The sequence below is a fragment of the Lepisma saccharinum genome, chromosome 1, assembly GCF_977018435.1.
Source record: "Lepisma saccharinum chromosome 1, izLepSacc3.1, whole genome shotgun sequence".
In the NCBI taxonomy this organism is placed as follows: Eukaryota; Metazoa; Arthropoda; class Insecta; order Zygentoma; family Lepismatidae; genus Lepisma; species Lepisma saccharinum.
This window is the reverse complement of record NC_139229.1, coordinates 59,113,795-59,139,556: the sequence shown is the minus strand read 5'-3', so window position 1 is coordinate 59,139,556 and position 25,762 is coordinate 59,113,795. Positions and strand designations below refer to the sequence as shown.

General features: G+C 37.5%; 1 protein-coding gene across 1 annotated transcript in view; it reads right to left on the bottom strand.

Moving 5' to 3' along the window:
- LOC145996579 (uncharacterized) overlaps positions 1-25,762 on the bottom strand; it is a 185,025-nt gene that overhangs the window by 153,742 nt on the left and 5,521 nt on the right. Inside the window, exon 2 of the mRNA XM_083133236.1 lies at positions 24,618-24,680. The gene's annotated coding sequence lies outside the window, so the exon portion shown is untranslated. The remainder of the gene's footprint in view (positions 1-24,617; positions 24,681-25,762) is intronic.

Genomic DNA, 25,762 nt, shown 5'->3' with positions numbered 1-25,762 from the left:
CAACCCAACACAACATTTGATCGTATCTGTGACGTCATTTCCTGCGGCGAAACAGCCCACGGCAGGGTTACAAGGAACACACAAATTTTGTGAAAAATGACAAACTACCAACCACATTATTAGCTGTAAAACGAAGCTAGAAACGCGTCCAGAAGACCGAACATCATAGCCTACCAGCCAGAAGATTAGCAGTCATCTCCGGGGAGGGAGAAGTGAGATATGAGAATGGTAAAAAAACGTATTCAAAATGAAGTGTCAAAATCGGATTTTGTCTCAGCCTACATATCAAATATCAACAACAATAAATTTCATTGAACTTACAGCTTACATGTGGCTATTTACATGTGGCTGTTTACGCCCAGCTTCATGTCAAATATTTGCAAATCTCGTTGCAAGGTTGATATCTACAGGTTTGTGTCCAGATGGCATGTGGTACTTTTGTACTGATAAGGGAAGTATCCGAGGTTCACGTTGTTACATTTCGGCTAAAACACGTACAACCACAGTAACAATCTAATGATGAATCAGTAGCGAATGTACTGTCCTGTTCACAGTTGCAAACTATTACATGTGTATCCGGTGGATAGATAAACATAGTCGTCGGAGTGCTTTTATTACTACTGCTTATATCCATGTATTTTCAACCATTCTTGCCACTTGCCTCAAAATGCCCTGAATATACATTATATTTACCTATGTATTGCTTACCTTTGGAATTTTGAGTTCTATCATTTCTATTTTGTCATCTGTTCAGTGTGTCACAGACAACTAGTATCAGAAGGACGTAGTGTATAAGACTAAATTATAGATGCCAACTTGGTAACTACATTTGCAAATATCTAACATGTAAGCTGAAACAAAATTCGATATGACCACTTCCACTTGAATTCTATTTTCTTTCTACCATTTTTCGTATCGTTTGTTTACTTCCTGTTAGGTTACAGAACGTGTTTTCTCGTTTAATTTTACGGTACATAATGTGGCTGATTGTAGCCATGTCATTTTTCACAGAATGTGTGTGTTCCTGGCAACCCTGGAACGCATCGCTTCACGACGGGATATTACGTCACAAATGCAATCAAATGTTGTGTGTGGTTGCCAGCATTCAGGCGGCAAAACGGGCTTTTTTGAACGGCTGTAGCGCCTAAACGATGCACCAACAAGAAAAATGTTACTGAGAAAAGTTGTTTGTTTTGATGTCCTTTACACGTTTCCGTGGTCCGTGGGCGCCATTAAAATGACACCCTGTATAACATAACCCCTCAGCTCTACAGCCCATGACGGGCCTTGGCTTACCTACCGACTGCTGGTCTCCCTCCCACACTGTTCCGCCGTCACCTGTTATAGCGTGGAGGTCTCAGACCAGTGTTGGGGTGACGGGTGATCAGCCCGACGAACCCCCAGCCGTTATTGTAAATCTTCTTGACCGGATTCGCTCACTCACTCGGAGCTTCCCAATTTCCTCACGATGGTGGGTTGCCACCGGCCCTATACGTAGGCCGAATAAATTCCGACCAGAGCCGGATTCGAACCTACGCCGTCCCGCAGCGAACGATCTCAAGACGAGTGAACGCCTTAACCCGCTCGACTACGGAGGAGGACAAATATATATATACTTAGTTATTTTCACCAAAATATGGATAAGCATGGACCTAAAATTGTAAAAATTGATTTATTTAATAATGTAAGACAGTACACGAACTACATAAGATCCAGTCTCGGCAATGTAACTATTGTCTTGAAAAGAACCCAGAAGAGATTCTCGTACGGCTGCACACAAAATAGTTGTTTGCGAGGGTGGGGTTATAGTCCAGTCAATAAAGGTTTAATGTCGGGAATAATTCCGTAAAAGCTGAATTTTGGTCAGTCGTTTGAACACTGCTAGTAGTGTAAAATACCAAAAGTCCCCGCCCCTCCTCGCGGTGCTTCCCCCCCAGCACCCCCCAAACATTAATTTCGCAGATTCTAAGTTATTGACCTATATCTCCGTAACCAATGGTCGTAGGCAGGTAATATTTTTTAGTATTAATCCTTATTAAATGGGCTACTAAAACTATTCTGTTTAATATTTCTATAATGTTGGTGGTTTTACCGAAATTTAAAAAATAATCTTCAAAAAGTGATTTTTTTCTAGAACTTTCTGACGTTTTTGCCTTGTAACTTTTGAACAAATTAAATGACAAAAAATTGTTTCGAATAAAAGTTGTAGCCTAATTTATAAGCTTAAAAACTATATGAGTTTTAATATATTTTAATGAAAGATGCGCTATAAAATGTGTCTCCAAATGGAGGACAGCACCAAAAGAGTGTGTATTTATCACAGTCCAGCGGTTAAGTCCAGAATCATTGACTTTGCGATAAAAGCATGACACTTGGTAGAATCAATTCTTATACCACTTAAAACATGTTCAGTCGAGTAGCCAATCGCCATCTGCGTGCTGATGGCCGCCATCTTGAAAAGACTACGCCATCTTGGATATTTTTTACTTGATATATCTCGGACACGGTGGCACTTGTCAACTTCAGGATGCTCCAAATAGTGTAAACTTTCATAATATATCAATAAATCTATTTTTGAAAAAGAAAAATAGTGTCTTGTAGAAAAACTCACTATAATACTTTATGTGAATAGCTCCGAGTTAAAAGTCTTAATAATTCTCGAACCATACAATAGTATTGTATATTTGGTAACGCTACGAAATGTTTGTTAGGAGACTTTAGATGAACTGAACCCTTAAAATACTAATGTTTGTATTTATAAATTTACCTCAAATAACATTTTTAAGAGAAATTCAATTTATGTACAACCCAATTTGATCTCTGAAAGTAGAAGTAATTGAAATTCTATTAAATTTGTTTTATTATTTGAAAGAAAAAACATTCATTGTAATTAATAATACGAAAATACTGACATTTGTTTTACAAAATATTTTGTAATGAATTTCTCATTACATCGGTTCCTCTTTTCATCAGGTTTTAAATTCAAATCTTTCATATGTGGATAATATAATACAGGCAATATTTCCCATTCAACACCAAACACCTATACTCTATCCTGGGAATCTCTGGAGGAATCCGGCGCATAACGGAAAAGAAGGGAAGAAAGCGAGTAAATCAGTACACGCTGATGCAAACAGCTGGTAACTGCAGTCCCTTTTGCCCGTCCACGCAATCCAGTTTCCTCGCAAAATTTCATTGTTCGAGCCCGTCTTGGGCAGAAACTACTTTCGTTTGCTTGCTCCATAGATTCCCGGGACATAGTATAGCACTCTGTGGTTGGTTGTAATACTCTTGAGCGGAAAAACCCACTGCAGATTACACAAATTTTTGATGTATTAAAATAAGTTAATTTCGTGAGGCTCTTTCCCAGGTGAACAACGTGAAGTTGTCTCTCAATTTAAGTAGTTACACTGAGAGTTTTGGGCTTTTTTAGTTCCTTGCATGTACTAGTCTTCCAAATTGAGATATCTTGAGTCAGGTTCTGTGTTACAATTGGCAAGGTATACATCCTTATGCAGTTTGTCGAGTACATACGTTGTAGTCTGATGGGCATGTGCTGTTTTCCTCACATGTCAAGTTTTACTAAATGAATCCCTTGTATCAAATAAGAAGGAATTTCGGTTTGCTTCAGAGTTTATATCTAGACTCCTCCAGAAAGAATACCGCCATGCATTTTAAGGCAGTCATTTCAAGGTGGAGCCTCCCAACATGATGACTCTCTTATCGTCTTCATATAGTTGTGGCTAGCCGGGAACCACTGAACCCAGTTCGATATTTTGAATACATATTATGTACGGTACGTATATTCAATATCAATATGCAAAAGTTGGAACTGTAGTGTTTTCAGAAGATTTGCTGTTTTTTGAGTAACGTCATTACGACTTACTTAGTCATTAAGAAACAAAAAAGAAGTGCTCTTGAATCACGTGAATGGGTTGAAGTTTGGGTATCCACTCATTGCTATCAACTCATCTAGTTCATAACATGTCAGCAACAGGTGGTTTCTTTACTTGCAAGTTCTTAATTCATCAGATCTTGAAGGCTGAAAGGTACTCAGCTTAAGTAAAGTAACTCACTTTCTAGCATTTCTAAACCCGAAGGTTCATGGCTGCAGCAACACAAGCCTTCCATCTGTCCCTATCCTGGGCAAGATCAGTCCAATCTTTTCCAACCTGACTGATATCCTTTAGGATCATCTCAACGTTGTCCCTCCATCTTCGTCTTGGTCTTCCTACAGGTCTCTTACCATCAGGTTTCCCAACAAGAATCCTGTAAACTCTTCTTTCCTCTCCAATTCGTGCCACTTGAACTGCCCACCTAAGTCTTCTTGATTTAATTATTCTAATGATAAATATATGGACATGAATACAAATTATACAGTTCTAAATTATGTAACCATCTCCACTCACCTGTATCCTCATCCTTTTTAGGTCCAAATATTTTTGAGGATTTTATATTCAAATACTCTTCATCTATGTTCCTCTTTTAACGCAAATGACCATGTTTCACATCCATACAATACTACAGGCAAAATTACTGTTTTTTTGTTAATTTTAACTTTGTTTCATAGAAATTATGTGAGAGGATAAAGGTTTATGAAGAGAAATTGTGTTTTGAGCTTAAGGCCATCCGGAAATGGAAATGTGTAGTTATTGGAAAATAGCCCAATCGTTTTTACATGGTTAGAATGGGATATTGTGATCCACTTTTGTCAGCATGAGTATGCTACAATAAAAAAAATTCTGTATCATGAAAGAACCCCCGGCACTTATAGCCATAGGGTTGGTATCTTTGTAAGTGCCTTTGTCGTCAACCCAGCTCTGATGATTTCTGATGAAAGAGCGACAGAGGTCCTTGGATACGTCAGTAGCTGACATTACTATGTATTTCCTCGTGATAACTAGATTGATTGATTGATTGATTGATTTAGTTTATTTTACTTCGCGTTTTGTGCCTCTAGGCTAATTTGCGAAGATGGGGATGAGTGATGAAATGATGAAATTGATGAATGGACATTCACAAACAACCAAGCCCGACCGGGATTCGAACCCGGGACCCTTGGCGTCGCAGCGCGATGTGCTAACCACTCGGCCACAGGGTCGGGCCTGTGATAACTAGAGAAATTATAAAATACGCGACAAGTTAACAGTGAACTGGACACGTTCCAAGTGTTGAATGGAAAATCTTGACACCATGTGAAGGATACGATTTTGAGATCTGATCAAAGAAGGGAAACGAACTTATGAAAAATTTATAGCAAAATATTTTCTAAACTTTCACAATTTTCGTATCATCAGTTACAATGAAAATGTGTTTTTCTTTCATTCACATTTTCAGAAATCAAATTGGGTTATACGTATATATAGCCTGTCTTGTAATTCTCTTAAAAATGTTATTTGAGGTAAATTTATAAATCCAAAAAAATAGTATTTTAAGGGTTTAGTTCGTCTAAAGTCTTCTAACAAACATTTCGTAACGTTACCAAATATACAATACTGTTGTATGGTTCGAGAATTATTAATACTCTTAACTCGGAGTTAATCACATAAAGTATTATAGTGAGTTTTTCTACAAAACCACTATTTCTATTTTTCAAAAATAGATTTATTGATATATTATGAAAGTTTGCACTATTTGGAGCATTTCTGAACAATCCTGAAGTTGACAGGTGCCACCGTTTCCGAGATATATCAAATTAAAAATATCCAATATTGCGGAGTCTTTTCAAGATGGCGGCCATCAGCACGCAGATGGCGATTTGCTACTCGACTGCATGTCTTAAGTCGTACATAACAATTGATTCTACCAAGCGTCATGCTTTTATCGCAAAGTCAATGATTCTGGACTTAACCGCTGGACTGTGATAAATACACACTTTTTTGGTGCTGTCCTCTATTTGGAGACACATTTTATAGGCATCTTTCATTAAAATATATTAGAACTGATATAGTTTTAAAGCTTATAAATTAGGCTACAACCTTTATTCAAAACAATTATTTGTCATTTAATTTGTTCAAAAGTTACAAGGCAAATACTTCAGAAAGTACTAGAAAAAATTCGCATTTTGAAGATTATTTTTTAAATTTCGGCAAAACCACGAACATTATCGAAACATTAAACAGAATAGTTTTGTAGCCCATCTAATAAGGATTAATACTAAAAACATATTACCTGCCTACGACCATTGGTTACGGAGATATAGGTCAATAACTGAGAATCTGCGAAATTGATGTTGGGGGGGTGTGCTGGGAGGGAAGCACCTCGAAGAGGGGCGGGGACTTTTGGTATTTTGCATTACTAGTAGTGTTCTAACAACTGACAAAAATTCAGCTTTTACGAAATTATTCCCGACATTGGGCTACTCAACTTGGGACTCGTTTCCAACGTTGCCAAAATATTGTTTGTAACAACCAAGATCTGAAGCTTGTGTCCTCATTCTCTATTGATGACAACAATCAATTGTAAATAAATAGGAATTTCAAGCGTTTTACAATAGCAGAAGCAAACAGTTGGTAGGTGGAAGGAAAACCATTATTGTTCGGATGACAGAAAACTTGTAATTAATGCAATTGGAGGGTATCAAAAAGATCGTAAACTTTCTTTTGTTTCATGTTGCTTCGGGCTTTGTCAGTTATTCGCAAGAAATTCACCCAAAGCTTTCGGTCACATGAGAATTTGCGCGAATATGGAGTATAATTTGATAAATACTAACTAACTAACTAACTCTCGAGCCTTCTTAAACCCGAAGGTTCATGGCTGCAGCAACACAGGCCTTCCATCTTTCCCTATCTTGAGCAAGTTCTATATACTCTTTTCCATCCCTACCGATTTCCCTTAGGTCCATCTCAACGTTGTCCCTCCATCTTCGTCTTGGCCTTCCTACAGGTCTTTTACCATCAGGTTTCCCAACAAGAATCCTGTGAACTCCTCTTTCCTCTCCCATTCATGCCACATGGAATGCCCACCTAAGTCTTCTTGATTTAATTATTCTAATAATATCTGGACATGAATACAAATTATGTAGTTCTAAATTATGTAACCTTCTCCACTCACCTGTCTCCTCATCCCTTTTAGGTCCAAAGATTTTCCTAAGGATTTTATTCTCAAATACTCTCAATTTATGTTCCTCTTTCGATGTAAGGGACCACGTTTCACATCCATATAATACTACAGGCAAAATTACTGTTTTGTATATTTCAACTTTTAGTTTCTTAGATATTAAACGAGAAGACAAAAGTTTATGAAGAGAGAAGTAACATGCATTTCCTGAATTAAGCCTACTTTTTATTTCCTCTTTAATATAATTTTCATTTGTTAATATTACTTCTAAGTATTTGAATTTGGAAACTGGTTCAAACGATTTGTTATTAATAATTAGATTTTGATTATTACCTTATAGTTGGTTTCGGCCTGTAAGCATATATTTAGTTTTCTCTTTGTTAACTTCCAAACCTATCTCTTTAGCAGTTTTGAAAAATATATTAGCATTATTCTTAATTGTATTCACATCATCCCCCAGTAAGTCTACATCACTCTGCATATGCTAACAACTGAGTCACACCATTTAATTTTAGTCCTTCTTTAGTTTCTTTTAAATTCCTAACAGCATATTCTAAGGCAAAATTAAAGAGCAATGGAGATAATGCATCTCCTTGTTTTAATCCATCGTGAATCGTAAATTTGTCAGACATTAATACCCACACGAATTTTACTTTCTGTTTCACTGGTGCATACTTTTATCATACTAACAAGCTTCTTAGGTATTCCAAACTCTACTAATATATAATATAGTTTATCTCTTTTGACAGAATCATATGCTTTTTTGAAATCAATGAATAGCTGATGGACATTTTGATTATATTCCCACTTTTTTTCGAGTGTCTGTCTAATGTAAAAAATTTGATCTGTAGTTGATCTGTTACGTTTAAATCCACATTGATAATCACCTATAATTTCATTAGCATATGGGGTTAGTCTTGTTAGAAGAATGTTAGATAATATTTTATATGTTGTTGAGAGTAGAGAATTTCCATGGTAGTTATTCCAGGTCATTTTATCACCTTTTTTAAAAACAGGAACAATTATGGATTCTTTCCACTGTTGAGGGATTTCTTCTTTATTCCATATTAAACAAATTAATTTATGAATTTGACATATTAACGAATTTCCACCATATTTAATTAACTCAGCTGGTATTAAATCAATGCCAGGTGCTTTGTTATTCTTTAGCCTTTTAATAGCATCTTTAATTTCAGTCAAGGAAGGTTCTGGAACTAAAGGATCTGCTGTGTGGACTTCATTTACTTCTGATTTATCTCCTACATGGACATTTAAAAAGTAATTAAAGTAGTTCTTCCATCTATTTAGAATATCGCTTGGGTCAGCTAGAAAATCACAGTCTTTATCTTTTATCAAGTTTACTTTAGGTTGCCACCCCTTTCTAAATTAATTTACACCTTTATATAAATCTCTGATATTTTTGTTTTTGCTGTTTGTTTCAATCAGTCGGTAACGCGTCTGACTACCATGCTCAAGGTCCCGGGTTCGATCCCCGGCCGGTTCAAATCCGGGAACTTTTCTAACGGTGGAAGCGGCTCCGGCGCCTACCCAGCGTCGAATAACATGGGTACCTGGGGGAAACCCTGGGGGGTAAAGGCGGTCAGGGGCGTGATGCTGATCACATCACCCCCACTCACGACCGGATCAAGAAAGTGTGGAGCGTTACCCCCACACCTCCTATACGCCTTCATGGCGTGGTGCTATGCACAGGGGAACCCTCTACCTTTTATCTTTTTTTTACCTAATTTTGCTTTTCAAGTAATCTCTTTTTTACTTCTAAACGTGCAGTTAACTTCTCGCTTTATTCTATCATAATTGCTTAGATTTGTATCATCCGAGTTATTTAACCACCTAAGTCTAGCCTGATTTCTTATCTCTATTACATTAACACATTCATCATCAAACCATGGCTTACTTTTTCTCGGTTTATGGTATCCTATACTTTCTTTAGCTGCTGATTCTATTGCATTATGTATGTGCTCCCAATTCTTATTTACGTCTATTTCATTTATATTTTCATCATCATTTAAATCCTGCAAAATATCAAATCTATTTGACAGTTTAATTTGGTAATCTTTCTTAATTCTTTCATCACTAAACTTTCCTGTATCAAATTTTACAACTTTTAGATTGTGTTGCTTATGATTTATCACTGAGAGTATTTCTCTTAATTTAGCAATTACTAAATAATGGTTACTGGCACAGGCAGCACCTCTATGTGTACGAACGTCAATTATACTAGTATGCCTTCTCTTATCAATGAGAATATGAACTATCTGATTATGAGTTTTACAATCTGGAGAAGACCAGGTATATTTATGGATATCTTTATGTTTAAAAGTGGTACTTTTCACAATTAAATTCTTTGAGGTTGCAAAAGTAATCAATCTTATACCATTATCATTACTTAATTCATGAAGACTTTCTTTACCAATCGTGGGTTTATCTCTCTCTTCTTTGCCAATCTGTGCATTACAGTCACCTAACAGAATTTTCATATCATACTGAGAAAATTTATCAAAGGCCTGTTCTAACTCTGTATAAAAATCATCTTTAGTATTATCATATTTATCTTCCGTTGGTGCATGTATGTATGTTTATTAAAATAATTTTACACCACCTACCCTGTAAAACTGCATATGATATCCTATCATTAATTATTAATAAATTAATAAATCTTAAGAGCCGAGATAATTATATTACAGTAGAGCGTCGATTATCCGAAGTAATTGGGGGACATGGGTGTTCGTAAAACTGGTTTGTTCGGATAATCGAACTGTACATGTTTATTTGCCAAAAAGAAGTACTGTACAGTAAATTTATTCATAAAAACAGGCATCTCTTTAAGTATGTATTACAAAGTAACGTACAAAGGCAACTTTAGTAGGAATATATAGTATGTGGTACAGTTTATTAAACAAAAATATGTACATATTACATACGCATTTTGCATGAACAATACACACAGTACACAAAATTAACGTTTAAAAAAATCCTTTATTTTGGTCTGTCTAAGCAAGCCTACACGCTTACGAGCAGCTAAGTCACGTACTTTTTTCATTACAGATATCTGAAAGTGAGCGAGTCGGTTAAGCGGTCGTTCGGTTGACCGACGTTCGGATAATCGACGCTCTACTGTATTTATGAAAAAGCCTGTTCCAAAATTATGATTTTCAGTACCACCAGAGAAAAAAGTATAATTTTTAGTTTTACAATTCCCTTCTCCTGGCCACCTAACTTCCTGGACAGCTACTACATCTAATTTATACTTAACTATCTCATTAACTGTACACTGAAATGCCCCAGGCCGGTAAAGGCTCAGAACATTCAAGGTGCCTAATTTAATATCCTTATTCCTAACGTAGATCTTATCCTTAGTCCAGGGACCTCCCAAAGTAGTCCCCACCCGGAGATCCGAACGGGGGACTATTTTACCTCCGGAATATTTTACTTTGCGAACATCCATGGCCTTATATTGCTGTTTCTTGACATTTTTTTTTTTACAGTGCAGAGTTGTCAGCTCTACGCCTAACCCCCAATATGAATGGAGGAACTATAATTTGGACATTTATCATAGTTTGATAAATGTCCTAAAATATGAAAATAATATATAAAAATATGTAAAATATGAGCTAAAACCTAATACGTATATGTACAAATATGGAAAATAAAAACTGAATTTTTGGAGTCTGCATGCCACGATGCTCAAAGAAAATACTAAATATAACTTATTTCAACTTGATACATAAATATGTATTTACATATAAATCCGTTCCCTGCTAATTATTATCAGAGCCGGTCCTAAGGGGAACAACTCAGACAGTCGTACGCGAGATAGAGAAAGTTGTTTGTGTATACTTCATTATTAGTTTACAGGACCCTGGTGCTTTAAAGTAAGTTTCATAACTTCATGGATAGTTCCTACATACTTAAGAATATCCAACATTACTGAAACCACATTCCAAGTAAAGAATTACTTAGATACAGACTGGGTTAAAATATTTCAGTCAAAAACAGTTAATATGCACTATTTGTTTAATTATAGAATGAATGGTGTGAAAACATAATTCACTACAGCGTCAAAGTTCAATGAAGGAAATTATGTTATTGGATATGATTGAAATTATCAATTTGATGGTAAAATAATAGTTTGATAATGAACACACCCAGTTTTGTAATTAAATGTAATGAAGGTCGCAATAGTGACATACTATAGAAAATTAAATAAAACACACATTTAGAAACTTTTACTAGCCTCCCATAATTATTGATTTTAACCTTGAACATGTTCTGCTTATCGCTGTTGGATATAAATTATCTGTATTAATGTCTAAATGTGATAATATAATACACATCTGCTTGAAACTAAGGAACAAAAACTTGAATTTTTCACACCTGCAAAAGTTTTTTGCACCTATTTTCAATCTAAGCAATACGGATTACACGAAAAAGATCTAAGCTACTAATATCTTGTGCAAATAAAACGAATGGAATTAGCAAAGAATGGTACGTGAAATAATCAAGATGACTATAATTCAAACCACCTATTGCGGCTGACACAAAACATGACATTTCACTATTAAGCTCTGATAGCCCCCAACCACCACAATGCTTCCACATCCACCCAGAAATTTTTATTAATGCCTGTCAAAGAATAATGTTCCAACATCCGTCATATGCCATTATTAATCTATTTCCCTGGCATCTCTCCGGATTCAGATAATCATCAGTCTGTCCACGATGCTGTCAATATTTGTCATTTACAATAAACCGAGGAGTTTCCATTCAGCCGCAACAGAACCCTGACATTAGTCCTATCCATGCTTGACATATCCCACGAATACTTAGAACGAATTATATGATTTAACGTTACTAATTTGTTTCGTTAGGTTCCTTGCTACACTATTACAGTAAGAGTTGGGTTACCTTATCGAGAAATATACATTAAAAACAACGAAAGTAGTGTAATTTGAGAAAAGAAACGAGCCTTTTGATCAAGCGTATCCAAGGTTGGTTATTCACGTTGTCCTTATGATACTGGTTGTCTGTGACACTAAACAGTTGACGAAATGAAAAACGAACGAACTCAAAATTCCAATAATAACGCGGTGGCTACAGACGAGCAGAAATGAATTCCCTGACTTTTCCAGGACAAATTTTGCATTTTTTTCCCTGACAATTTTTGAACTAAATTCACATATTTGTATATTGAAAAAAAAACTCATACTGTTTTCAGGTATATATTAGCTTACAAGAAATTGACTTAATTTCTCTATGATTTATATTCGATTAATAAAAATAGTGAATTTCAAAAATGATTACAATTCACAAGCTATGGCTGGACTTTTACAGGACTTTTCTTCTATTTGCAAGCAGGCTTAAATAAAATATTTGATTATTTTTGAAGTTATGACTAAATGAGATTAGAGTATATTAGTTTTTTAATTAATACATTTTGTAATTTCTCATTATATATATTATTTATATTAGATGTTGATATTTCGCCTGCCGCTTGCAAGAACCATGACTGCAAACATATTTTCGAAGAATTAACGCTTGTATCATATGTCTCTTTTCTATATAAAGCAAACAATCAACTTAATCAATGCACACATGATTGAGATATTGGTATGGTGAATTAGCGGCTTGTTTGATATGAACATGGCAACACATGGCGTCCGCTTGGCAAACAAAACCCAAACATAACTTAAACCTGCTTCTCAGGACTAAACGTTCTAAAAGAGAAGCAATGGAATTGTATAAAACAAAGTGTCATATTACCTTACATTATATTAATGTCACTTCTCTTTCAATACAAACATTCACAGTATATCCTAGTACCGTGAAACTGACAACGCACTGGGTGTCCGGCTTAGACCTTTAACATTACAAAACTGTATAACTTTAGTTACATTCAACTTCAAATAAAACTTATTGTTTGTATGGGACGGGCAACTGTGGCCATTTGCGAGAATCACCAGTACTTCGAGTTGACATGACGCGCATGCGCGTGTAACGCATAAATTCCAAGATGGCGGAGTGGACGGTTCAGCAGAAAGTGTTCTGCGTTCTTTCACTGGCAGCAAACAAATCTGTGAAGCTTGTTCAACGTGCTTTTCGGCGTGAATTCAATCTTCAACGTCACGACAATGTTCCTTCCTATTTGAGTATTGCTAAGTGGGATAAAATAACTAAGAGAACTGGAAGTGTTGTGTCGGTGCGCGGGAAGTACACGAAGCAGAAGGTATCAGAGGAAAACATTGAAGTGATTCGCACTGCATTCACAAGAAGTCCAAGAAAATCAATAAGACGTGCAAGTTTAGAGCTCAACTATCCATGACGTTGTGCACAAAAGATTACGTCTACAGGCGTACAAGATCAAGTTAAATCAACGAAATTATCCTGATGATAAACCTAAAAGACATACGTCTTCGGGCAAAATGTTAACCGAAATTGACAACAACAATGCTTTTCTGGACAAGGTGTGCTTTTCTGATGAAGCTGCATTCCACACGTGTGGCAAAGTGAACAAGCAAAATTGCCGTATTTGGAGAAGTGACAATCCTCATGAGTTTCGTGAAATTATGAGAGACTCTCCAAAAGTTAATGTGTGGCTTGGGTTAACGAAAGAGAAGATAATAGGCCCGCTCTTCTTTGCTGAAGAAACAGTGAGAGGAACGAATTATTTAGACATGCTTCAGCATTACGCTGTGCCTCAAATGCCTCCAGAAACCATTTTCCAACAACACGGAGACCCGGCACATTTTGCTATCATTGTACGAGAATTTCTCGATGAGCATTTTCCCAGAAGATGGATAGGAAGAGAATCTAAACCACTTGCTTGGCCTCCGCGCTCGCCGGATTTTTCCCCCCTAGACTTTTTCTTTTGGGGGTTCATCAAGGACCAAGTCTACAGTATGCCCGTCGAGATCTTGGAAGATCTGAGTAACAGAATTCATCAAGCGATTAACAATGTGACCCCTCAAATGCTAGTGAATACCTGGACGGAATTGGAATATCGGTTCGACATCTGCCGTGCCACAGGATGGGGGGCTCATATCGAGGTTGTGTGAAGTGCTGGTGCTGGGACAAAAAATGCATGAGTTTTTCTACCAAAATGTAAATTTTGATAATAAAATTGCGTTTCTATGCAAAATTATGCTATTTTGTAATGTTAAAGGTCTAAGCCGGACACCCTGTATATTTCTGACAAAAAAGTGTTGGTCTGTGTATATACATATATAATACTAAAAACTTAAAGCAAGCAATTTATAGTAGAGAAATCTACTGCACTGCACAGGTATGTTATTTTACTAATCAGACAGGATAAGATAGGAACATGCTGTTAATAACAGCGTCCGTAAGTTTATATATGAGACACGTCCAGAAAGTAAGTTCCGATATAATTTGAACACTGCGCTAGTGGTTGGAGCACGACGCGCACATACAGATAGGAAGAGGTGGTATGTGTCTGTAATGTGGTGCTGTCGCATTGTTGTGAAGGGAGTCGATTTAAGAATAGTGTTATACCAGGGTCAAGTTATCTCCTGGCTGTATTCACAGCGCAGAACGGTTATTTTGGCAAAATCCTGTTTCCCTACTGGCCAATGCAGGGAGGAGTGATTTTAAGGTTGCCAATTATTGGTCAAAGAGGGGGAGGGGGCAGCGGTAGGTCTAATTGGCTGTTTGACCGCAAGTTTCTTCGTAGGTAAAAGTGGCAACAGCGGGGCACTGCCATAAAGAGTCACGCGCCAGGAATTGGCTTGGTTGATTGATTTGCTTTATTTTGCTTCGCTTTTTGTGCCACTTTTGGCTAATTTGAGAAGATGGGGATGAGTGAGGATATAATGAAATTTATGAATGGACACTCATAAACATCCATGCCCAGGCCGGAAAACCTGGTGTTGTAGGGCGATGTGCTCACCACTCCGCCACGGGGCCCGGCTCAACTCTATGGGAAAGATGGCAGTTCTCATATAACGACTGCATGCTGTAATCAGATTTTTGCACGCTCAGAAGCGGATGCCGGCAGAGATCCACCAGAACTTGTGATAGGTGTAAGGACTGGATGCCATAAATCACAGTATGCTCAGGCGATCCATGGAAGGCAGATCCATTATGCACGACCCCACACACCTAACCGCGAGTGGGCACTTTTGCATCATTTTACGTGGGAGCCCCGACCTCACGCGCTAGGACTTTCATCTCTTTCTTCAGCTGAAGCAGTTTCTGGTAGGACATACGTTTTGACAGTAACGCTGCTGTACAGATGATTCCGCTTTTTGGAAGCAGACACATGACATGGGCAAACAAAATTTAGTAGAATACCATAACAAATACCTGAAGATCAGTGCTAAATATGTCAAAAAGTAAGTTATGGGTCACTGTAATTAAGACAATAAAATGTCAATTATTACCGAAGTTTGTGTTTTAATGTATGGTTAATTGGAATGTACTTTCTGGACCGTCCTCGTAATAAAGCTTTAGCCTGTTAAGTTCAATAACAGTAGATGAAAAGTGAAAATTCAGTAGAGCTGGCAAAGGAATTCATTACTGACAAAAATGATGTCTTTAAAATTGAGAGCCTGAAAGCTTGTCCAACGAAATGTCGTACTACACGTACATCATAAGAGTGCCATGCATGCTTTTTTTTGCGTGGTGAGACATTTTGTGGCAATTCGACATTAGTCAGATTTAAGTAAGTCTTGAAGCTTTCCTGGCGACGAATGATGAAATGATTCTCTCAGGCTATCGACCAGGTGAGTTGTGGAAAAGATTCCAAGCTTTCACCTGGTCAATAGCCCGAGAGAATCTTTTCATTAGTCAGATTTATCTGATAAAAATCACATGCATCAATGGAGCCTAAATATTCGGTGGATCAAATGTCGTTCCACGGCATAGGACAAAAGATTCAGGTTGGATCAAGCCCTCATTTGTTTCAACGTTCCTTCATAATGTCCACACAATGCCGTACTACGGTGTTGGACATCCGTCGGGCGGTGCCAGAGTGGGTGCACCCTTCTGGTCGACAGGTCCGACCCCTTTATAGCTCCCATACACAAGAAAAAAATATGTCAATACATTTTAAATGTGACATTTAGAGGTTCATCAAATGTGTCTGCCTCACTGGAAATTTGCGCCAAAGGCTGACAAGGTGATTTCCCGTTTACGTGCAGCGCTTATTGCAACTTCTTCAAAATTAAATGTCCGGCAGGTTCGTTACATCACATCGCATCTGCAGTTCAACAAAGAAACATTTGTCAATGAAGACAATATTCTCCATTGAACTAAAGTAAGAATCACGAACCTTCCGACCTTCTGTAAACAACCGTCTCACTTCGAGTAACGTATCACTCCGCGCCAGCTGTTCATGAATGGTGCGGCCATCATATGCTGCTCACTCGCAACCTTTAATTTTACGTAACATGGAAAAACGTATTCTTATTTTAACTGATAATCTACACATTGAAGTATAATACATTTTCTACAAGTGTTTAAATACGTGTTCTTGTTCAAGAATGAACATATTTTTCTACGCCAAAAGTTCAATTTATCTGACACTGGGTTAACAGACCCCCCTTCCCCCCTCCTCTCTCAGTATGACAGCGCCAAAGTTATACGTACAAGAGAGTGAGAGATGCGTTTCAGTAATTCAAGCCTTTTGGTTTTATTTCCACCAAATTATTGCCCAACATTGTTGACATGTGGAGTATTGTTTTCTCCTTTGTGCAACAAATATACTGCCAGTTTTAGCAGAAGCTAAACAAAGATAAGCCGGGGAATAAAAAGAGATTGTTTATCTTTCTCTCGGTTTCTTGTACACTACAAAACAAGAAGACGATAATAAGCACATTATTTACGCACGTCTCATGCAAGTAATGTATTTTCTTACCTTGATTCAGTACTTCCTCTTTGAACTTGAGGCATTTTCGGCGCTAGACATCATCCTTTCAGAGTACGGTCTGTCAAATTTGCTTGCCGAAAAGGAACTCAACGTGGCACAAGAGGCGATATAACGTCGACTGCTAAAATTGGGGAGATCGTCATCAATCATCACTATCAACATCTTCTCCACAGTGGACAGGACGGCTCTTTGATTGAAAGAATACGAAAGCACCTCGCATTGTATTGCGCTTATCTCAAAACCGATGTACTTGTTTATACGAGCAACAACGTGTTTTTTTCGCGGGACTCACAACTTGACCGGTCGTTTTCCTTTCTTTCACTACACCGAAAACACAAAGACGCAGACACACAATTACACTTGGACACCAACTTCACTGCTTCCTCAGGATAGCACCGACACAACGTCACATGAACGTTAAGAAAAACCTGCTTCTTGCCACTTTTCAAACGGCTGTATTTCCGAAAGACTACTCTGAAAGCACGGGAGACCTTCCTGCACGCATGGAAGTCGCCATGTTCGAAACTCGCGCTATTTTCTTGCTGTTCACGTGATCGATTGTAATTTATACAATAATCACGTATTATTATTATAGACAGAAACCTTTAATGAAAATATATTTTAAAATGTATAATTCAATGTAATTTACACGTTTTTCTTCCATTAGCGAACTTTTATAGGACGGACTACATGATGCGGAAGAAATCCGTTATTAGGCTGTTGCCAACCACAATACTTCTCACTAAGTCAAGTACAGAAATGGTATGTCGATTGTCGGCATATGATAGTGTGATTTCACATTGTCAGTGACGATCCTCCGAGGATGGGGAAGGGGGTGGGACGCAGGAGTCGATCTATGATCCAGAGGTGTTCACCATCAGGATGGTGACATCCTCACACTCCGGAATACTTTTGCGGGTGAAGGAGGGCAGGCCGTAGGGTGAGGGAGGTTGATTTAAAATGAACACCTCACAAGAGAGAAGAAAAATGTGACAATATTTAAAAATTCACCCCCAAATATGCATATAATTTTATATGTAGCGTACAATAAAATGTGATAAAAAACAAAGGTAAAGTGCTCCCCTGTGCTTAGCACCACGCCATGAAGGCGTATAGGGGGTGTGGGAGTAACGCCCCACACTTTCTTGATCCGGTCGTGAGTGGGGATGATGTGATCAGCATCACGACCCTGACCGCCTTTACCCCCCAGGGTTTCCCCCAGGTACCCATGTCATTCGACGCTGGGTGGGCACCGGAGCCGCTTCCAACGTTAGAAAAGTTACCGGATTTGATCCGGCCGGGGATCGAACCCTGAACCCCTGGCGTTGTAGCGCTGTGCTAACCACTCCGCCACGGAGGTCGACACCGACTGAGCCACCGCGGCCACACAATAAAATGTGACTGCCTCAAAATATTTCTGTATTCTACAGTCTTCTTTCGCCACTTTCATGCTTCTCTAAGTTGCCGTTTTAGTTTCCCTTGGTGTCTTTGCTGCATAATTATTAATTTAGTCAATCAAATCATATGTATTAGCTTACTTTCATTATCTATAATAATAAATCATAACACTTTCCAACATCAAATAAATTTAATGAAGAAACCCCGGTTTCAAAACGTAATTTATCTCATGTGTCACATTCTTCTAGAAAGGTTTTTTTTTAGTAAAATATGAGAGAAAATTAATCCTTTGGTACGGAATCGTCTTACCTCAGGGGGATAAGATGTACATTTTGTATTTTTTTATATTTACCGTTGCTTTACTTCCACTTTTGGCTAATCCCGACGATGAGAATGAGTGATCGTCAGATGAAATTGATGAAGGGATACTCACAAATAACACCCATGCCGGGATTCGAGACAGGGAATTTCGGTAACGAGTCTGAAAATCGGCCACAAGGCAAGATGTACATTTTTTAAACTTTTTTTTTAACATACATTCAATAACTTTCAACAACAGGTCATCACTCAGTGAGACACTGCTTATTCCGCATCTGTTGACAAATGGAATGTTTTTACACCTTGTAGGCTATGTGGATTATTTTTTTTCCCATAAGTTTGCAACACTGTTAGGGTACACGTGCTTTTGTTTACAGATGGTCTTAAGTTCTATGATTCTCACTTTATATACAACTGGAACGCTCGCTGAAAAGCTGATCGATCACGAAAACTGAAGCCACTTTTGCGATTAGTTTCTTCAGGGAACGCGAGACGAAAACTTGGCGATCCCATAAGCTAACGTGTATTTACTTTCCTTTTTGCTTTCGAATATCAGAAAAAGACACATATGTTAACAATATTTATGCATTCAGCTTTATAAGTGAATGTCTTATTAAGTGTTTCTTCGCTACATTAATAGTTGATATGCGTTTTTTCGAATAATTTATCCAGTCTTCAGTGGTTTGAACATGGAACGGTCGTATTCGAGTTTGGATGTACAAATCGTTTAGATAATTTCTCGGGTGTCCACTTTTATCAGTAACTATTATTATTACAATATGTGTATACGCCTAAATGTATTTGTTAAATGTTGATGACGGCAATAAATGCTATAGCGAAAATTTTCGAATGTGTTTACACCAATGTTTTTCATACACTTTCGCAAGAGATTAAACTTTGTAATAGCCAATATCATTGTACCTATTGTACTATGTATGATTTAGAGGGTGGCATCAATCAATAATAACTTATAAATATATGAAATTAACTGAGTCATGGAGAGAAGCTAACCAGAAATAACAAAGCGAATTAAAAATTTCATCTCTGTATCGATGGTCGTAAAATATTAGTTCCATCTACATGTCATGCTTACGAGCTCTTTGTGTATTGTTAGCATGTCAAACACTAGTTCCAAAATTTTAATAGTGAACAAAAAAGTGCCTTGATATTATGGCCCAACTTCCATTCACTGGATGTTTTTCGCAAGACGTACAGGAAGAAAAAAAATTGTGTCGAAGCTTCGAAATGAGTGTTAAGTATTGTTTCCGATTTGTCGACCTTTTCTTAATTTAAAGCGAAGTAAAATAAACTAAATCAATCAACAATAATATTGTTGCAAGTTATAACACGATGCGGACAGCAGCTGCGGAGTTCTCAATATTAATACATTTGTACCAAGAAGTTCTTAAAAAATACATTGACAGTGTTATTTTAATCTTAAATCACGTGGTGTGTTTGAAATAGTTGGCGTACTCATTGCAATGTTTTTTCATAAACTATAGCTTTTATTTCGTAAATAATCTGTCGTAAAAATCAATTTGCCGCCATAGAAAATTCGTATCCTGGCGTAAGTAAGCGAGTGAATGGCTTTACTATTGCGCCGTAAAGCAGTCCTTTCATGTTATATATAGTTCAAAGAAATTCCCCGACATTTCCCTGACTTTCTTTTTACCTCTCCAATTCCCTGACTTTTCCAGGTCTGTCGCCACCGTGAACAAGTAACATACAACTATAATGTAATGTTTAGGGAATTACTACCGTAACTGGACTCTGAGATTTCCTAACTTCGTTGAAGTTATTGAAATATATATACTCACAACCAGTGGCGGCGGTTGGGTTCCAAAACTGGGTGAAAAAAGTGCCAAAACTAGGAACGGAAGGACATTTTACATTCCATTGGTAGATAAGGTTTAGCATAGTGCGGGGGCAAAAGTGTCATAAAGTGGGGGGTAACTGTCCCACCCCTAATCGCCGCCACTGCTCACAACACATATCAGGTGCTTAAATAACATCACGTGTTGTATAAATTTGTATAACACATGTCATAAGCCTTTGTTCTCCCTTACTTTTACAATAACGACATGACCACGGGCAGTGTACATAATATAGATCACTGACAAAGCAGGGGCGGTGATTGGATTCCAAATCTGGGGAAGCAAGGGCAGTTTACTTCCCTTTATAGGCAAGTTTTGGGATAGTGCGGGTTTAAAAGTGTCAAAAAGTGGGAGGGGCACTGCATTTCCAGGCCCCTCCTAATCGCCGCCATTGCTGACAAGTATCCAATTAGAGAGCTAACGCATTATTCAATTCCGAGAATGAAACCATTTGCTTTGTTAAACGCTGGGACTTCATTTCTAAAATAATTAACACGAGGCAAATTATTTCGTGGGCTCGATCACCACAGACTCACATAAGTTGGCGCCACTGCTTGCCTAGTAATATATAATCTCTCAAAAAATAAAGTGAGCAGACTCATTCATTCTTCGTAACTTTCTTCCCACATTTCAGTATCATTTCCCATGCCTTCTGTCAATTAGTTCTGTTTTCCCTGATTTATTTACAAACTTCGCTTTGTTGATTTCCCGATGGATGAAAACTTTTCATATGTTCTAACCCATAAACCGATTTACAGTCAACAACTGAACTCTTTAGCATCTACGTCGCGTTTTGAACGACTTGAACGCAATATATAGTAGTTCCCATAAATCTCACCAGATGGCACAACAAATTATTTGAATCGCGAATTGTAATGCAATGTTAAGGACATTGTGCGGCAAGGGACAAAACTGACTGAAAATAAAGAGATATAAGTAATAGAAGGTTCTGCATTTCTTCTAGTACTGCACACACATATAAAGGTTAGCAACCGTGAAAAGTATATTCGCTGCTGATTCATTATTAACTCCAAACATTTTAGTCATAATGTAACAACGTGAACGCACCAAGCATTGTTTAATCTATTTCAATCTAGTCAGGATTTTTATGACCTAAAAATCACCAAAATGTGATAAATAAAATATGGTGTAATGACATGAAATTTTACAAAATATGCCCTTTTAACTGGACTGATTCAAACATAAATATCTAAGTTATGCTGAAATATTTTCATATACATACTATTTTTAGTTCACTTTACGGGCCCTGACGAGTTGAAATGCACAGTGAACACTTTCTGTAAATTTCAAATAAAAATGAAGATTTTGCTGCAGTCAGAAAATAAAAACTCGAGTGAACATGGAAGTTGGAACGAATCCACTTCGAAAATGACTGTATATTTCTTGATAAAGCGAAAATATGCTGAATATGACGGAAAATCCATCAAAATATGCTCTATCACGCATAAATGGCCAAATACGCCAAAATTACCCTTAAAAGAACCTTAATTCAAGTTGTTTCTTTACAATATGAATTTCTATATATTTAGGGAACACATCACCCTGTTACAAACAGTATTTGTTTTTTTTTTTGTTTCTTTTTGTGATTGTGTATCATTTTGTATGCTTGGGTTTCTTCCATGGTTCTGTGTAGTTTAAAAGAGCCAATAAGGTTTGAACTTTCAGCCCTCCCCCATGCGACGCGGGAGGAAGTATAAATATGGCCTCTGTCAGAGGACAAGGGAGAGTGTGTTTAGGAACTGGATAGCAGAAGGGAGAGCGATCTTCGGGCTCCAGTGGCCTCCCCTGAGAAAAAGCATCCCGAGGCAGTTCTGCCGATGCTTAGCTTCCACTTGGCAGTTCTGCTGTGGGGCTCAAGTTAGAGTAATGTAAATAATGTAAATTAGAGAATTATTGGAAGAATCCGAGCCTTGTTTTGTTGGATTGTAAATAAATGTATAAAGCCCATTTCTGCGAGTTTTCAGCAATCACCCTGCAACATTAATTCTGTAAGTTCTTGCCTGTGATTGATTCTTTGGTTCCGAGCGCTCTGGTGAGGAACGGGATGGGAACCCAGGACTAACGAACCTATTTAGTTGTTTATTGGGGTTTTTCCTGCCAGAAGCGACCCGGTAAGGGTGGAATGTAGCGGAACAACCCTTACCAAGAAAAATATGCTAAGTCATGAAAATCTTAGCCCAGTATTTATTAGGGATGCGTATATGAGAAGACAGATCACAATGAAATAATTAGAAAACACAACGAAATGAATTATCATGTGTAATGATACATAATACTTAAAATTGCCGTTGTGTGCACCATGAAATTTTTTAAACTGTAGCATTATAATTGCATTAATCATGATGTTCTTTGCGAGTGTCCATTAATTTCATCAGTTCATCACTTCATCGTCGCGATTAGCAAGAGGTTGCATAAATGCGACGCTAAATAAGAGAGGAAAAATGAAATCAAGCAATTGCATTAATTTCCGCTATGTAGTACCTGTTAATATTTAAGAAAACGGTCACTGATATGTCGGTTACGGTAGATAGATGTCAGCCGTAATTGACGGTCTTGTCTTCTATTTTCGAGTCAACGTTTTTTTGTTGTTTTTTTTACAGTATCTTCCTTCTTTTTCCTGCAAATAATTGAAATTATGTTCCAATGACTTCAGCTTATTAATTTTGTACGGATTTGGAACATTGATTAAGAATAAATATATACATATAAACATCAAATTATATTTCTGATGGACACAAAAATTAACCAGCATGTCAAATGAAAGACAAAATGAATTTGAAATTTTCATCCCTGATCACGTACGTCACATTGTTTACTTAGTACACAACCGGAAGCAAATGAATGTTCCACAAACATATGTTCATTGTTGCAGGAACGACTATCAAACAAAACAAATGTTAACTGGACAAAATAGGAAATTACATCAATATTCGGTAACCAAGGCAATGACATGAAAGGGTGACATTGACTGTATCCTATGCCCTACTCTTTTACTTAAAGAAGAGGGTAAGAATGAACATCGGTCTTACACAGCGTCGCCTACTCTCTCCTACCTTTCCAGTTTTAGAAAGAAAATAATATCGCTATCAAAATATAACGGTAAAATTTATTAAAAATTATCACTTCTATATAAATGTTCCACATTTACTACGGAACCTGTATAAAAAAATTGCACACTGTCATTTCTCAATGTAACCCTTTACAGTTATGAAGAGAATTCTTACGACATGTCCCTACTAGTATTTCGACGGATGACAGGGAAGTTACCAACGTCTAATTACTAAACGAAACAACTCCACGGAGCATTTATCTAAGGGTTTTAGTCAAGTAACCTAATCTGTTTTCTTCTACACAAATGGGAGAAAAATTTCCGTTGTTATTGAATCATTATAACACATGCTAAATTCCTATATTTGAATTTCATTTTAGCAGGCAAGCCACGCAATGGTAGAAATGATCAGATTGTCTTTCAGGATGAGGTGTAAGTTACAGGAATTTCCACGTGTTTTCCAGCAAGTTCGTAACAGCGGAAATATACACCTGACTAGCTATATATTTTAAATTATTTTTAGAATATATCTTTCTGTTCCTCAAGCAACATTTGTTCGACGGATGTTTCGTGTTGCCCTAGGTTTGATTGATTGATTTGCTTTATTTTACTTCGCTTTTTGTGCCACTTTTGGCTAATTTGCGAAGATGGGGATGAGTGATGATATGATGAAATTGATGAATGGACACACACAAACATCCATGCCCAGGCCGGGATTCGAACCCGAGGCCCCTGGCGTGATAACCACTCCGCAGGGTTGTTCAAGGTCCAGGATTTTTAAATAAAATCAATTCCGGTCCAGGAGAGAAAATCAGCAAGCGGATCAGTTTAAATACGGTCCAAGTTAAGTATTTAAATGAAACAATACGCAACTTGGACCGAATTTAAATTGTGCGAGAGAAAAGATTCCGGTCCTGTTACGGAACCCAATAGAACCCATTGGAATTTATTCCTAAGCAAGAGGATTGAAGACAAAGTGAAAGACGGTACTCACCCTCCGTCTGGAGATGGTCCAATCCTTTAGTGACTTCCTTCCCATCTGCACTCATTGTGAGCCCTGTAAAGAGTACAAAATATTATATTATCTTCTCTTTCGATGTCTAGAACACTTGACATTATTCTTAATTGTACGCATGGGTTGTCGGATGACTTACATACCAGTTTTAAATTGAAATTCCACACGATATTCCAGATGGAAATTCCAGCAATCTCCCTGAATGAAGTGGCTCTGGAATTCCCCCAGCCTCTAAAAAATAGTTACCCTTTGAGAGAAATCAAAGCCGCAGAGCAAGGAGAGGTTAAAATGGCACACTACACTGTTACTCACAAATCAGATGGCGAGAAGTTTACCCACTGCACGAACGCGACCGACGAAGCCTCATTTTCTCATCATATAACGCTGCACTACTGCTTCTCACTCTGCAGTCCAGCGCTATTTCACAAATACGGCTGGTTGACCAGGCCTGAAGTAACATGTGAATGCATATATGTTTTGCCCACTCATTTGTGAGGTAGATGCTTACACATTATGTTTGGAAAAGTACTAGTACAAACTGGCATATTGAAGAGGAAGCTTATGGGGCTACAACCCTTCCCGAAATTAAGAAACTAAAAAGTTGCAAATGAAAGCAATAGAGAGCTCGAAAAAAAAATGGTAAATACCCTCCCCCGTTAAAATTGCCCCCGATTGTCGTTTGTCTTTGAAGAACGATGGATTGATTGATTTGTTTGTTTGTTTTATTTTACTTCACATTTCTGCCACTTTTAGCTAATCACGTAGATACGGTGAAATTGATGAAGGGAGACTCAGAAAGAACACTGAACCTCTGAAAGAAACAACTTGATTTATTGACAAATTCAAATTACGAGTGCGTCAGCACTTACGCTATTTTGCACGTTTATCTATCTAAAATCAGCATCTCTCTTTGAAGATTAAAATGTCCTTGCCTACTTAAAAGTTGAGGCTGTAAAAGGGCACTCAGCACATATAAGGATAAACACAGGACAACACACACAGGCTACAGAGGATTGCACCGGCCGTATAGGTTAAGACGCCAGAGCCTCGTTGGTCTGCAAGGAGCAGTAACCGGGGTATACTAAATGGAAGTGAGTGTGACATTTGGGTACCTTCTCAAAAGA